This window comes from Chiloscyllium plagiosum, unplaced genomic scaffold (assembly GCF_037043375.1).
Source record: "Chiloscyllium plagiosum isolate Xiang-an unplaced genomic scaffold, Cpla_swu_hap1 HiC_scaffold_37, whole genome shotgun sequence".
NCBI lineage: Eukaryota > Metazoa > Chordata > Chondrichthyes > Orectolobiformes > Hemiscylliidae > Chiloscyllium > Chiloscyllium plagiosum.
In genome coordinates, this window is record NW_028270175.1 from 15929956 (window position 1) to 15942753 (window position 12798).

Here is a 12798-nt window from a genome sequence, read left to right on the forward strand (position 1 = left end):
TTTCCATGTGCTTTAACCCTCTTAATCAGTCTCCCATGTGAGACCTTATCAAAAGCTTTGCTAAAAACCAAACAAGCTACATCAAATGAACTTCCCTCATCCACACACTAACATTAAAAAATTCTAACAAATTTGTTAAGCATGACCTCTCTCTGACAAAGCCATGCTGACTATCCAGTATTATTAGCCCATGCCTTTCCAAGTGGGTGTTAATTCACTCCTTCAGAATTTTCTACAATAATTTCTCTGGTCACCGGTCTGCAAATTCACAGTTCATCTCTACCACCCCTCTTAAAAAATAGAACCACGCTACCCGTCATCCACTCTTCTGGAACTTCCCCTGTGGCCAGAGAGGAATTACAAATTTGAGTCAGAGCCCTTGTGATTTCCTACCTCGCCTCTCACAGCAGCCTGGGATGCAATCATCCAGGTCAGGGAATTTGTCTATTTTTAAGCCTGATAGAGTCTCCAATATTTCCCTATTTCCTATTCAAACTGTGCAAGTTCCTCACAGTCCCTTTAAATCCGTACCTACATTCTCCTTTTCCAGAGTGAAGAGCAAAGGGAAGTATTCATTCAATACCTTTCCAATATCTTGCGGCTTCACACAGAGGTTACCTCCTTGATCTCTAATGGGCTCTACTCTTTCTCAGATTAACTTCTTCCCTTTAGTGTATTAATGAAATATCTTAGTATTCTCCCTAATTCTGTTCACAAGTTCTGTTCATGTTCTCTTTTGCTCTTTTAATTACTTTCTTGATTTCCCTCCTGCACTTCCTATATTCAACTAGGGCCACAGCTGGATTGCTCCCTATAGATTTGCTAAAAATCCTACTCATCTTTATCTAGTTCTGAATTGTACTAGACACCCAGGGTTCTCTGAAGTTATTGCTCCTACATTTTCCTCTAAAGGGGACATATTGGACCCATACTCCCCCCAGCTGCTGTTTGAATGCACCCCATTACACTGCTGTAGACTTACCTGCAAGGAGCTGTACCCAGGAGGAGCTGAGTATTATTTAAATGTAGAAAGACTGCAGAAAGCCACAAAACAGTGGGATTTGGGAGTCTCTGTGCATTAATCACAAATAAGAGCTAGCAACCAAGTTCAGTAGGTAACAGGAAAGACAAATGGAATGTTGTCCTTTATTTCAGAGGGTATGGAGTATAAAACTATACAAGGCACATGTCAAGTCACAGTTGCAAGACTGTGAACAATGTTGGGCGCCTTGTCTGAGGAAAGATATACTGGCACTGGAAGAAATCATGAAAAGGTTCACTAGGCTGGTATCAGATATGAGGGACAGTTGTTATGGACCAGGCCAGACCCCCTCGAAACATTTCAAGAAAGTAGCCCGGACCCTAACTTTGCTAGTTGTTTTAAACAGATGTAAAGTGGATATTCCAGGAGAGATGCAGCTGGTCAAACCACTTAGTTTTAAACAAAACTATTTATTTACAACATTACTGAATGAAATACAAATAAAAGAGAACAGAATACATAATAACTTAACCTATCGAAAACCCAACAGACTATCCCAATGTAATGATGCTGTTTGAAATACTTGCAACAATCCCCATAAATACCCCTTGGCACAAAAGGTAAAATCAAACACAGGGTCAGAGAGAGAAGTTGCAGCTTGGAACACCCTCTTCCATGTAGCTGTTTCTTGGGCCAGCAGCCTCAATTGTCTGACTGCTTTCAGTGAATAGCCAGACTGCCAAAAACAAATCAAACCAGAGAAAAGCTGAACTGGGAGAATGTTCATTATACAAGTGTTTTTTAAAAACTTCGGTGGCATCTGTTAGCTATAATCAAATTGGCCCTAAAACCCATCCAAACCAGATTTTTCAGAAGACATCCTGAAACACAAACCAAGGAAAACACAACCTTGCTAAAGGAGTAGTATCATCACACTGTCTTATAATGGGAGGCTGCGTTGATTGGGCCTGTATTCATTGGAATTTAGCAGAATGGGAGGGGACCTTATTAAACATAGAAGATTCTTAGGGTACTTGACATGGTATATGGAAAGATTGTTGCTCTTTGTATGAGACTCTATGACCAGAGGCATAATCTCGGAATAAGAGATTGCCCTTTGAAGAATTTCTTCACTTGATAGTGAATCTGTGGAATTCTCTGCTGCAGAAGGCTGTCGAGGCTAAGTAATTAGATATATTCTAGAGATAAACAGTTCTTAATCAATACGGGATTGAAAGTTTGGGGAAAAGGCAGGAAAATTGAGTTAAAAGGGTAACAAATGATATTCCTGAGATTCTTAGATTCCAGGATATCTTAAACATGATAGGATTGCATAAGAAAATAGATGGCAGATTGAGGGTTGAGGAGAGGCAGAGGGCTGGTTTGAAATGTCAAGGGTTCCTGATAACTGGTCATGACTGACAAACGCTTGAGTGGAACTTACCTGATGTAAACATAACATTGTCAGACTGTGGTTTGATGATGATGGAGGGAAGCTCAGCAATGATAAGAAGGTGCACTGCCATGGCTTGCAATTCTAGCATCAATGTTCAAGTGTCCATGCTACATCAACAAGAACAGCTTACAGCATTGCTCCTCCAAAATGAGATTGCTCAAACTGGTTGGAGTCTAAGGCTTGCCCAATGTTAAGAGATAGTTTTAACATTTGGGTAAAAATGTCAGGACTGGATGAAGGACTGCAAATAATATGCTGACTGGATTAATCCTTGCAACCAGTTCATGGATAACTTCAGGCAGACATGGTTATGAGACAATTCAACCCAGGACTACTGATAGCCACATTGCAGCAAATATATGGCAGGGCCATGAAATGCAGCTGCCAAAATATTAATAGGGAGAGTCAGCAGAGAGTTGAGAAGCACAGGATCCTGGCAACCATGGTCCTGTGTGATGGTGAATATTGACAAGCAATCTTATAGACCACGGGTGCTGCGAGTACCTGAAAATGTCTGAGAAGCAATGCTGGAAGCAGCCTAACATTTCACAGGATGTGGTAACTCCCATATGTGTACTGCTTATGAAGACCTGTGTCCAAGAGTACTGGGAAGTAATGCAATGCTGGTAGCATTAAAAGTGACAGCAGCATTGGACAACTTCACCAGTGACTCTTTCCAGGGTTCCACTGGGAACATGTATGAAATATACTAGATTGTCACCCAATAATGCATCTCTGAGGTGAAAGAAGTCATCTTCAGAAGAGCAAATGATTTTATATGAGACATAGGCAGCATGAGAAGTGGGACTGCTGCAATTGGAGGATTCTCACAAGTGCAAGGATTTTTTTTTGTGTATTCACTTCTGGAACATGGGCATCGCTTGTTGGTCAGCATTTATTGTCAATTCCTAGCTTCCCTTGACCTAAGTGGCTTGCTAGGCCATATCAGAGGGCAGTTGAGAGTCAATTACATTGCTGTGGATCTGGAGTCACGTGTAGGCCTGACAAGGTGGGAATAGCAGATTTCCTTCCCTGAAGGACATAAGTCAGGGGGATGGGCTTTTATAGCAATAGTCATCAGTAGATTCCTACTTCCAGATTGACTGCATATATGTGGTGCTGACAACTCATTGGGATCATCCCACTCCATTCTTTTTCAGAAAAAGGTTCAATTTTATGAATGTGCAGCTAGCAAGTGACTGTAGAAAATTCACAGGTGCTGCAAGTCATAGAGATATACACCACAGAACAGACCATTCGATCCAGCCTGCCTATGTCGACCAGATATCCTAAACTAATTTAGTCCCATTTGCCAGCATTTGGCCCGTTTCCCACTAAACTCTTTCTATTCATGCACATATCCAGATGGTTTTTAAATTTTGTAATTGTACCAGCCTCCACTACTTCCTCTGGCAGCTCATTCTATAAATGCATCACCCTCTGCATGAAAAAGTTATCCCTTAGGTCCCTTTTAAATCATTCCCCTCTCACCTTAATCCTATGCTCACCCCACCCTGGGTAAAAGACTTTGGTATTCACCCTATGCATGCCCCGCATGATTTTATAAACCTTCATAAGGTCACCCCACAGCGTCCGTGCTCCAGGGAAAATAACCCCAGTCTATTCAGCCTCTCCCTATAACTCAAACCCTCCAACCCTGGCACCATCCTTGTAAGTCTTTTCTGAACCATTTGAAGTTTCACAACATCTTTCCTATAGCTGGGAGACCAAAACTGCATGCAATATTCCAAAAGTGACCCAACTAATGACCGGTACAGCTGCAATATGACCTCCCAACTCCTATACTCAATGCAGTGACTGAAAAAAGCAAGCATATCAAGCGTTTGTGGGTGGCACAGTGGTTAGCACTGCTGCCTCACAATGCCAGAGACCCGGGTTCAGTTTCCGCCTCAGGTGACTGACTGTGTGGGGTTTGCACATTCTCCCCGTGTCTGCATAGGTTTCCTCCCGGTGCTCCAGTTTCCTCCCCCAATCAAAAGATGTGCAGGTTAGATGAATTGGCCATGCTAAATTGCCCGTAGTGTTAGGTGAAGGGGTAAATGTAAGGGAATGGGTCTGGGTGGGTTGCGCTTCAGCGGGTTGGTGTGGACTTGTTGGGCTGAAGGGCCTGTTCCACACTGTAAGTAATCTAATCTAATACCAAACACTTTCTTCACTATCCTATTGACCTGCGACTGTACTATAAAGGAACTATGAACCAGCACTCCAAAGTCTCTTTGTTCAGCAACACTCCCCCGGACCTTAGCACTAAGTGTTTAAGTCCTGCTCTGATTTGCCTTTCCAAATGCAGCACCTCACATTTATTTAAACTAAACTCCATCTGCCACTCCTCGGCCCATCCGCCCATCTGATCAATATCCCGTTATACTCTGAGGTAACCTTCTCACTGTGAACTACACCTCCAATTTTGGTGTCATCTGAAACTTACTAACCATACCTCCTATGTACACATCCAAATTATTTATATAAATTATGAAAAGCAGTGAACTCAGCGCTAACACTTATGGCACACCACTAGTCACAAGACTCCAGTCTGAAAAGCAACCCTCCAATACCACCTTCTGTTTTCTACCTTTGAATCAGTTCCCTATCCAAATGGACAGTTCTCCCTGTATTCCATGTGATCAAATCTTGCTAACCAGTCTACCATGAGGAACCTTGTTGAATGCCTTACTGAAGTCCATATAGACCACATCTACCACTCTGTCCTCATCAATCCTCTTCATTACTTCTTCAAAAAACTCAAGTTAGCGAGACATGATTTCCCATGCACAAAGCCATGTTGACTATCTCTAATTAGTGCTTGTCTTTCCAAACCATGTAAATCCTGACCCTCAGGATTTCCTCCAACAACTTGCCCACCACCGATGTCAGGTTCACCAGTCCATAGTTCCCTGCCTTTTCCTTACCACCTTTCTTAAATAGTGGCACCATGTTAGTCAACTGCTCGTCTTCTGGCACCTCACCTGTGGCTATCAATGACACAAATGTCTCAACAAGGGGCCCACAATCGCTTCCCTAGTTTCTCAAGAGTTCTAGGGTACATCTGATCAGGTCCCAAGGATATATCCACCTTTACGTATTTTCAGCTTCCCCTATCTAACTGAGTCTCACTGACAGTGGATACCCACAGATAGTTGATGACACCAATGCAAAATCTGCAAAGCATTGCTGTCCGTGTCTCAAAAAGGTTGATGATTCAGCCAATGGCAGGATTGCCAAAGATTTATTCTGCTATATGGATCACTCAGGTGGGGAGCACTTCAGTACTTGTTGGAGTGTCTAGGGTAATTGTAGTTTTCTGCGCCCTGCACCATCTTACTTTGCAGAGGAGGAGATGGAGTCAGACATCAACTCCAACGAGGATAAAGGGGAAGACTGTGTGCTATGGATGATACAGATGCAGCAAGTAGAAGCCAGAGCAATCATGATTCACCACAAACAGACTCAATACAATTTCAGTGCCACCCAATTCCTGGCTGAGATGCCTTTACATCTCTGCTACACTGTCAGTTATAATTTTCTGTTAGCTTTGGAGCTGGGGTTCCCAAGTGTTCACTGACATTTTTGTTTTATTTCATTGCTCTTATGGTGGCAGTATTAATGTTTGCATTTTCGTATTAAAACTGTTGATTTTGTGATCCTTTGTTTGGGCCAAATTGAAATGAACCACAAGCACCTTGCTGATCATTGTGGAATCAGCAGAAGCACAACACACTATACCCTATGGACCTTTGGTCTTTTTAAGGAAAAGACCAGCAGGCCCTTGGTACAAGAAAGCCCATCTGCTCTCAACATTGGAAGCATTGTGCACTCGTAATATGGTGGGGATGCGTTCATGTCTCATTGTCACATTCTCCAAACAGAGGTAGTGCCTTGCAGAGAACTCTATCCTGCAGTTACCAGCAAGATATGTAATGATTCAGTTGCAGATACTGCTCATACACCAACATCAGAGGAATTATTATTGGAGACCATTACCTGATCAGTTGGCATTTGTATTCCGAGGCTAAAACTTTACAATTGATCCCCAAGACTCAATCATACATGCTGATATACTCAGAGATGCCACTACTGACAATGTGACAAAGTAAATGGTATATCCTTAGGCCTACATCATTCAAGACTGATTAGGAATAAAGTGCAACATCCTTAAATGCATCCAACCACTGCAGCAACCAATAACATAGCAGAAATAAAATATACACAGCAAAAGTGAAATTAAATATAGATACAGTAATTAGACACCTTGAAGCCTTTGTGCCTTAATAATTTCTTAATTTATCTTTTTCCATTACATAACTTTTGCATTATCAGCATGGTAAATCATCAATGCAATAGTAGAAACTGAATGAAAACACGTATTGATCTATACCAAAACTTGCAGAGGCTGAGAGCCTGTCCATCTTTGACACTTTTCATTGCAAACAGTGAAGGACAAAATATTTCAACCTCAGCTTGTTCTTTTGCAATCACTTCAGATAGTGTCAGTATTTTTATACATTAACTGTGACGGTTGGGGAAATCAGATTCTGTTTGGTGAACATTCCAGTTGATGAGGTGCTCAATAATACGTGCTATGCCTAGGTGAAGCCCTGATAAGCAAAATTGATCAGTTGCTTGAAATGACTATTGTGGTTGTCCTGTGGTAGTCTGAGGTCTAGAGAGCTCCAGCTTGCTGAGAATCTCCTTCACAGGTGCTGAAGCATCCTTCTGTATCTGACCTGCTAGAGGTGCTGAGGAAACTCAGAGGAAAGATAAAATAGCAGGCACCTTTGGGTGTTGTGGGATAAAGACCGTCTTGCTGGTGCTCCCCATTCAATTTGGTGCACAATACCATTTCCCTGACTCTGAAGCAGACAGGCACCTGGATGGAGGTCAAGAATATTTGTTTTGGAATTTCCCTAGGCGCAGTGCTGGGATGCTTGCTTTTCCTGATAGAGTTGTCCTCAGGTTGCAATTGGGTTCTATTCTGGAGCCCGTTCACAAGTTGATTTGTATGCATGCCAGAGCACAATGCAAGACAATATAAAAGAGTCATTTGTAAGTACAGTATAGAAAAAATTCATATGTCAGGTTTTTAAAACTACATCCATCTATGAGATTGTGTTTGTGAGAATGAGTATTTATAAATCAAATGTCCTTAAATCAGAGACATCTTCACATATAAATAATCTAAATATTGGTGTACAGGTGACAATTTGTAAGTTCACAGATGTTACAAGACCTGGAAGCCTTCTAAACTGAGGCGGATAGTATAAAACTACAAAAAGAAATTGACTAGTTGGTAGAGTGGGCACATGGGTGGCAGATGAAATTCAAAATGGACAAATATGAGGTGATAAATTTTGGTAGAAAGATCATGGAGATACAGAATAAAACAAAGGATGGGCTGAGAAGTGGCAGATGGAGTTTAATTTAGATAAATGTGAGGTGCTGCATTTTGGGAAAGCAAATCTTAGCAGGACTTATACACTTAATGGTAAGATCCTGGGGAGTGTTGCTTTACAAAGAGACCTTGGAGTGCAGGTTCATAGCTCCTTGAAAGTGGAGTCGCAGGTAGATAGAATAGTAAAGAAGGCATTTGGTATGCTTTCCTTTATTGGTCAGAGTATTGAGTACAGGAGTTGGGAGGTCATGTTGCGGCTGTACAGGACATTCGTTAGGCCACTGTTGGAATATTGCATGCAGTTTTCGTCTCCTTCCTATTGGAAGGATGTTGTGAAACTTTAAAGAGTTCAGAAAAGATCTAGAAGGATGTTGCCAGGGTTGGAGGGTTTGAGCTATAGGGAGAGGTTGAATAAGCTGGGGTTGTTGTCCCTGGAGTGTCAGAGGCTGAGGGGTGACCTTATAGAGGTTTATAAAATCATGAGGGGCATGGATAGGATAAATAGACAACTTCTTTTCCCTAGTGTGGGGGAGTCCAGAACTAGAGGGCATAAGTTTAGGGTGAGAGGGGAAAGATATAAAAGAGACCTAAGAGGTAGCTTTTTCACTCAGAGGGAGGTATGTGTATGAAATGAGCTGCCAGAGGAAGTGGTGGAGGCTAGTACAATTGCAACATTTAAAAGGCATCTGAATGGGTATATGAATAGGAAGCGTTTGGAGGGATATGGGCCAGGTGCTGGCAGGTGGGACTAGATTGGGTTGGTATATCTGGTCGGCATGGACGAGTTGGACTGAAGGAGATCTGTTTCCATGCTGTACATCTCTATGACTCTATGATCTAGGGAAGTATATGCATAAGTCATTAAAATTGGCAAGGATGATGTAAGGTGCTTGATTTATATGTATTTTAATACAATTTATTTTCACTTTTTTACTTTGAATTCGTGATACATAGGTTTTGATCTCTGTAGAGGTTTAATTATAAATTTGTAAGTATTTCTTTAGCCATGGTGATTTATTTTTATAAAACAATAACAGAGAGAGACTCCTTAGAGAATTGTAGGAATTTGTTTATATTCACTAGTGAGTTCACTAGTGAGCAAAATTAATAGCATATATTATTAGGCTTCCAGATAGAGAACTTTGGAATTTTTTGTGGCTTGGAGAAAATCTGTGGCTTGCAAAATAACTTTTTTGTTTCAGTTTGGGGCAGTTTTGCAGAAGTCTTAACTGTAGTGGATGTGTAAAACAGTTATTCCTAAAGAAGAGAGATAGTTTAAAACAGGAAAAAGATTACACCAGTGTAAAGAGTATAATTTAAAAATTGTAGACGAGAAAAGTTTGGTTACAATCCTGAAAAGTTTATTTGAAGCTGAGAAAGTCTAAACTCAGATGCATGAAGGCTCCAGGAAGAGATGAACAGATTCTCAATTGAATTGATCTGAAGGCAGGGTTAATTTAAACTCCATAAATGTAAATATTGTAAAGGAATGTTTTTTGGATTAATAAGATTGTATTTTACATAGGTTTTCTTTAATCTTTAAATTTGTGCTGTATGTAAATTATTCTCTTTATTCTACTCAACATTTTTTTCTGTAATAAACTTCTGTTTTATTGTCAAACCTGAATCTGCAGCACTGCGTTGTTTATGTTTTGGTGAAAAACGTCCTCATTTAAACCAAAAAAATTATCAATTCAGATTTCAGTCTGGGATCTGACTTGTCCATTAGTAACATCAGCTAGCATCAAAACGGAGGACAGTACAACAAGTAGCTAATAAAGCATTTTGTGCAGCATTAATACTGGCATCGTCAATAAGACTATAGGAGCAACATGATTGTGCCCATCTTGATTAGACACCTCTTTGAACACAGTTTGTGTACCTTTTACAGCCCTGGGTGCCAAATTTTAGGAAAGATGAGAATGTATTGGAGACAGATTCATGAGAATGGTCCCAGGGATGAGAATCTTCAGTTGCGAAGGGAGAAGTTGGGATTGTTTTCATGGAAGAGAAGGACATAAGAAGAAGTATTCAAAATCATGAAAGGATTGGATGGCATAGATAGTAGGTGAGAAACTGTTCCCTCTTATAAAAGGTTAAAAAATAGCCACAAATAAAAAGTAATTTGCAAAAGGATTAAAATGAATGGGTTCAAATGAGACATTCAAAAAGGCATTAGATGATTATTTAAATATAAACAATATTCAGGATTATGGAGAAAAGGCAGGAGAATGGCACTAAATTCTAATGTTCATTCAGAGAGCCAGTGATCCTCCCGACCTCCTTCTACAATGTAAGAATTCTGGGGATCTGTACTCATGTTGTTCCAACTGCTACAGTTGGTGTCTCTGCTTCTCTTCATCTCTTACGGAGAAAAGTTCAAGCTACGTATGTTGCTCCCGTGCTATGGAGAAGGCAAGTGCTGCTGCAGGTGGATGAAATGTAAGACAGTTGGTGATCACTTGTCAAGGCATGGAAATGTTCTCTGAAAAGAGGTTCAGTGAGCAGCAGCTGCCTGAATGAAGAGTTAAAGAGACATGTAATTCCCTGCATTCTTATATAATTATCTTCCTGACAGTTCCAAGTGAGTTCCCTGCTTGTATCCAAATCTATCCTCTTAAGCCCAAAAGAATGTGCGATTGTGTCAGATTCCCAATAGATGTCAATTTTAGGGGATCTAACTCCCAAATACTGGCCCCCCAGAAATTCCCTCCAATTTCCTACAAGTCAATGACCTGTCAATGAAAACTGGATGAAAGAAATGAATGTATTAAAGCTGATCATCTCAAACTGTAGTCATTGTAACAAGATCAGGCAGATGGACCTCATACAATATGAGTTCTCTGACTGTGGCTGTTAACCTGTTACAATTAGGGAACCCTGGCTGACAGAAATAAACAGGAGTGTCAGAAGTTCTGCTCATTCTGAAAGCTGGCTCTGAGAATTAGGGTATGCGATTCTGGCATTATGCCGTTATTTGGGAAGCTTTACTTGTTCTATCATGCTGTTGAAGACTGGGTCCAGTATGTGGAAAGAATGCTTTAGGTTTTTGCGGCAAATGACATTAGATGAAAAGCAATGAGTAATTCTCCTGACAGCTTGTGGATCTGTACCTTTTTTTGGTTATTAGGAGCCTAACTTTCGCCGATGCACCGAATACTAAAACCTTTCAAGAGCTGATGAATTTGGTTAAGGAATGTTATGAACCTAAGCCTCCTCTAATTCTGAGATGCTATCAGTTTTACTCGGCAGTTCAATAACGAAGGAAATATGTGTCAGGATTTTTGATGAGGTTAACACAACTGGCGGAGACTTTGGTTTAACCCTGAATTGGATGCTGAGAGACCATTTGGTATGTGGGATTATTGATGTAACTATGCATGAGCACCTACTAACTGACACTACAACTGGCTTTTTCATTAGAAAATGTGGCAAGCGGAGCATATGAGTTACAGGATATGATGGAAATGGACAGCCCCACCAGGCTGACTGAGCTTGGGGAACACCATTTCAGTGAAGGCAATTGCATAGACTCACACAGGACATATCCTGAACAGATGACTTGTAGGTCGGCCCATAGCAAAACCCTAAAACAAAATCAAGCCTTGATCAAACAGTTAACATTTTCTTCAGGATCCAGGCCGGCAAGCCTGGATTGTATGGCTGCCAGTATGTATACTCGAGACAATAAAAGAGTCCCACTAGAACTGAATTGAGTAAGAAAACTTATATGCCGGTATCCAGGAGAGAGCATACTCTGGAAAGCCCAGCTACATTGAAACAGCTAAATTATTTAGCAGCATCCAATCAGAACCAATCAAAATAAATGTCTGGTTACATGGTCACTGGTTCTGATGGAGGTTGACACCGGCATGACTGTATCGGTGATTGCAGAACTAGTCTTCAACTAAATTCACTCTGGGCTCCAACTCTTAAGTTTGCATAAGACCTTGACGAGACTGAGGACCTGTACCAGGAAATGTTTATAGATTAAGGGTACAACTTCGCTTTCGGTCTTGTATGAGAAGCTGTTGGTTCAGTTACCTTTGATTGTAGTAAAAGGCTCAGGCCCAAGCCTGATGGGGAGAAATTGGTTGAGAAAGATACACCTTAACTGGTTTAACATTTTTCAATTAGAAAATGGCTGTCTAAATGAAGTTCTAATTAAATACTGGGACATTTTTCAGGACGGTCTAGGAACAATCAAAGGAGCTAAGCTCACCTTGTATATTGAGCAGGAAGCAATTCCTCAATTGTACAAGGCCCGCCCAGTGCCATTTGCTTTATGTGCAAAGGTAGAGGCTGAAATCAGGAGGCTGGAAAACAAAGGAATCATTAAATTAGTACAGTTTGTGGAATGGATTGCACCGGTCGTGCCTTTTGTGACGCTCCACGGTTTGCCCTTGTGTGGATTTTAAACAAACGGTAAATTGCTGCTCTCAGCTGGATAAATATCCAATCACTCCCATAAAGGACTTGTATGCAAAACTGGCGTGGGGGGTGCTGGACATGAACCATGGGTACCTGCAATTGTGGGTATTGAAGGATTCCCAGAGGTATGCTACAATTAACACCCGTAAGGGTTTGTATCAATATACGAGACTGCCATTTACGCTACCATCAGACTGTGCCATTTTTCATGGACAATGGAGTATATTTTACAAGGTCTACCCCAGGATGTCATTTGTTTGGATGACATGCTAATTACAGGGAAGATCAGTAAAGAGCACATACATAACTTTGACATAGTCATAGAGTCACAGAGTCATACAGATGTACAGCATGGAAACAGACCCTTCGGTCCAACTTGTCCATGCCGACCAGATATCCCAACCCAATCTAGTCCCACCTGCCAGCACCCGGCCCATATCCCTCCAAACCCTTCCTATTCATATGCCCATCCAGATGCCATTTAAATGTTGCAATTGTACCAGCCTCCATCACTTCCTC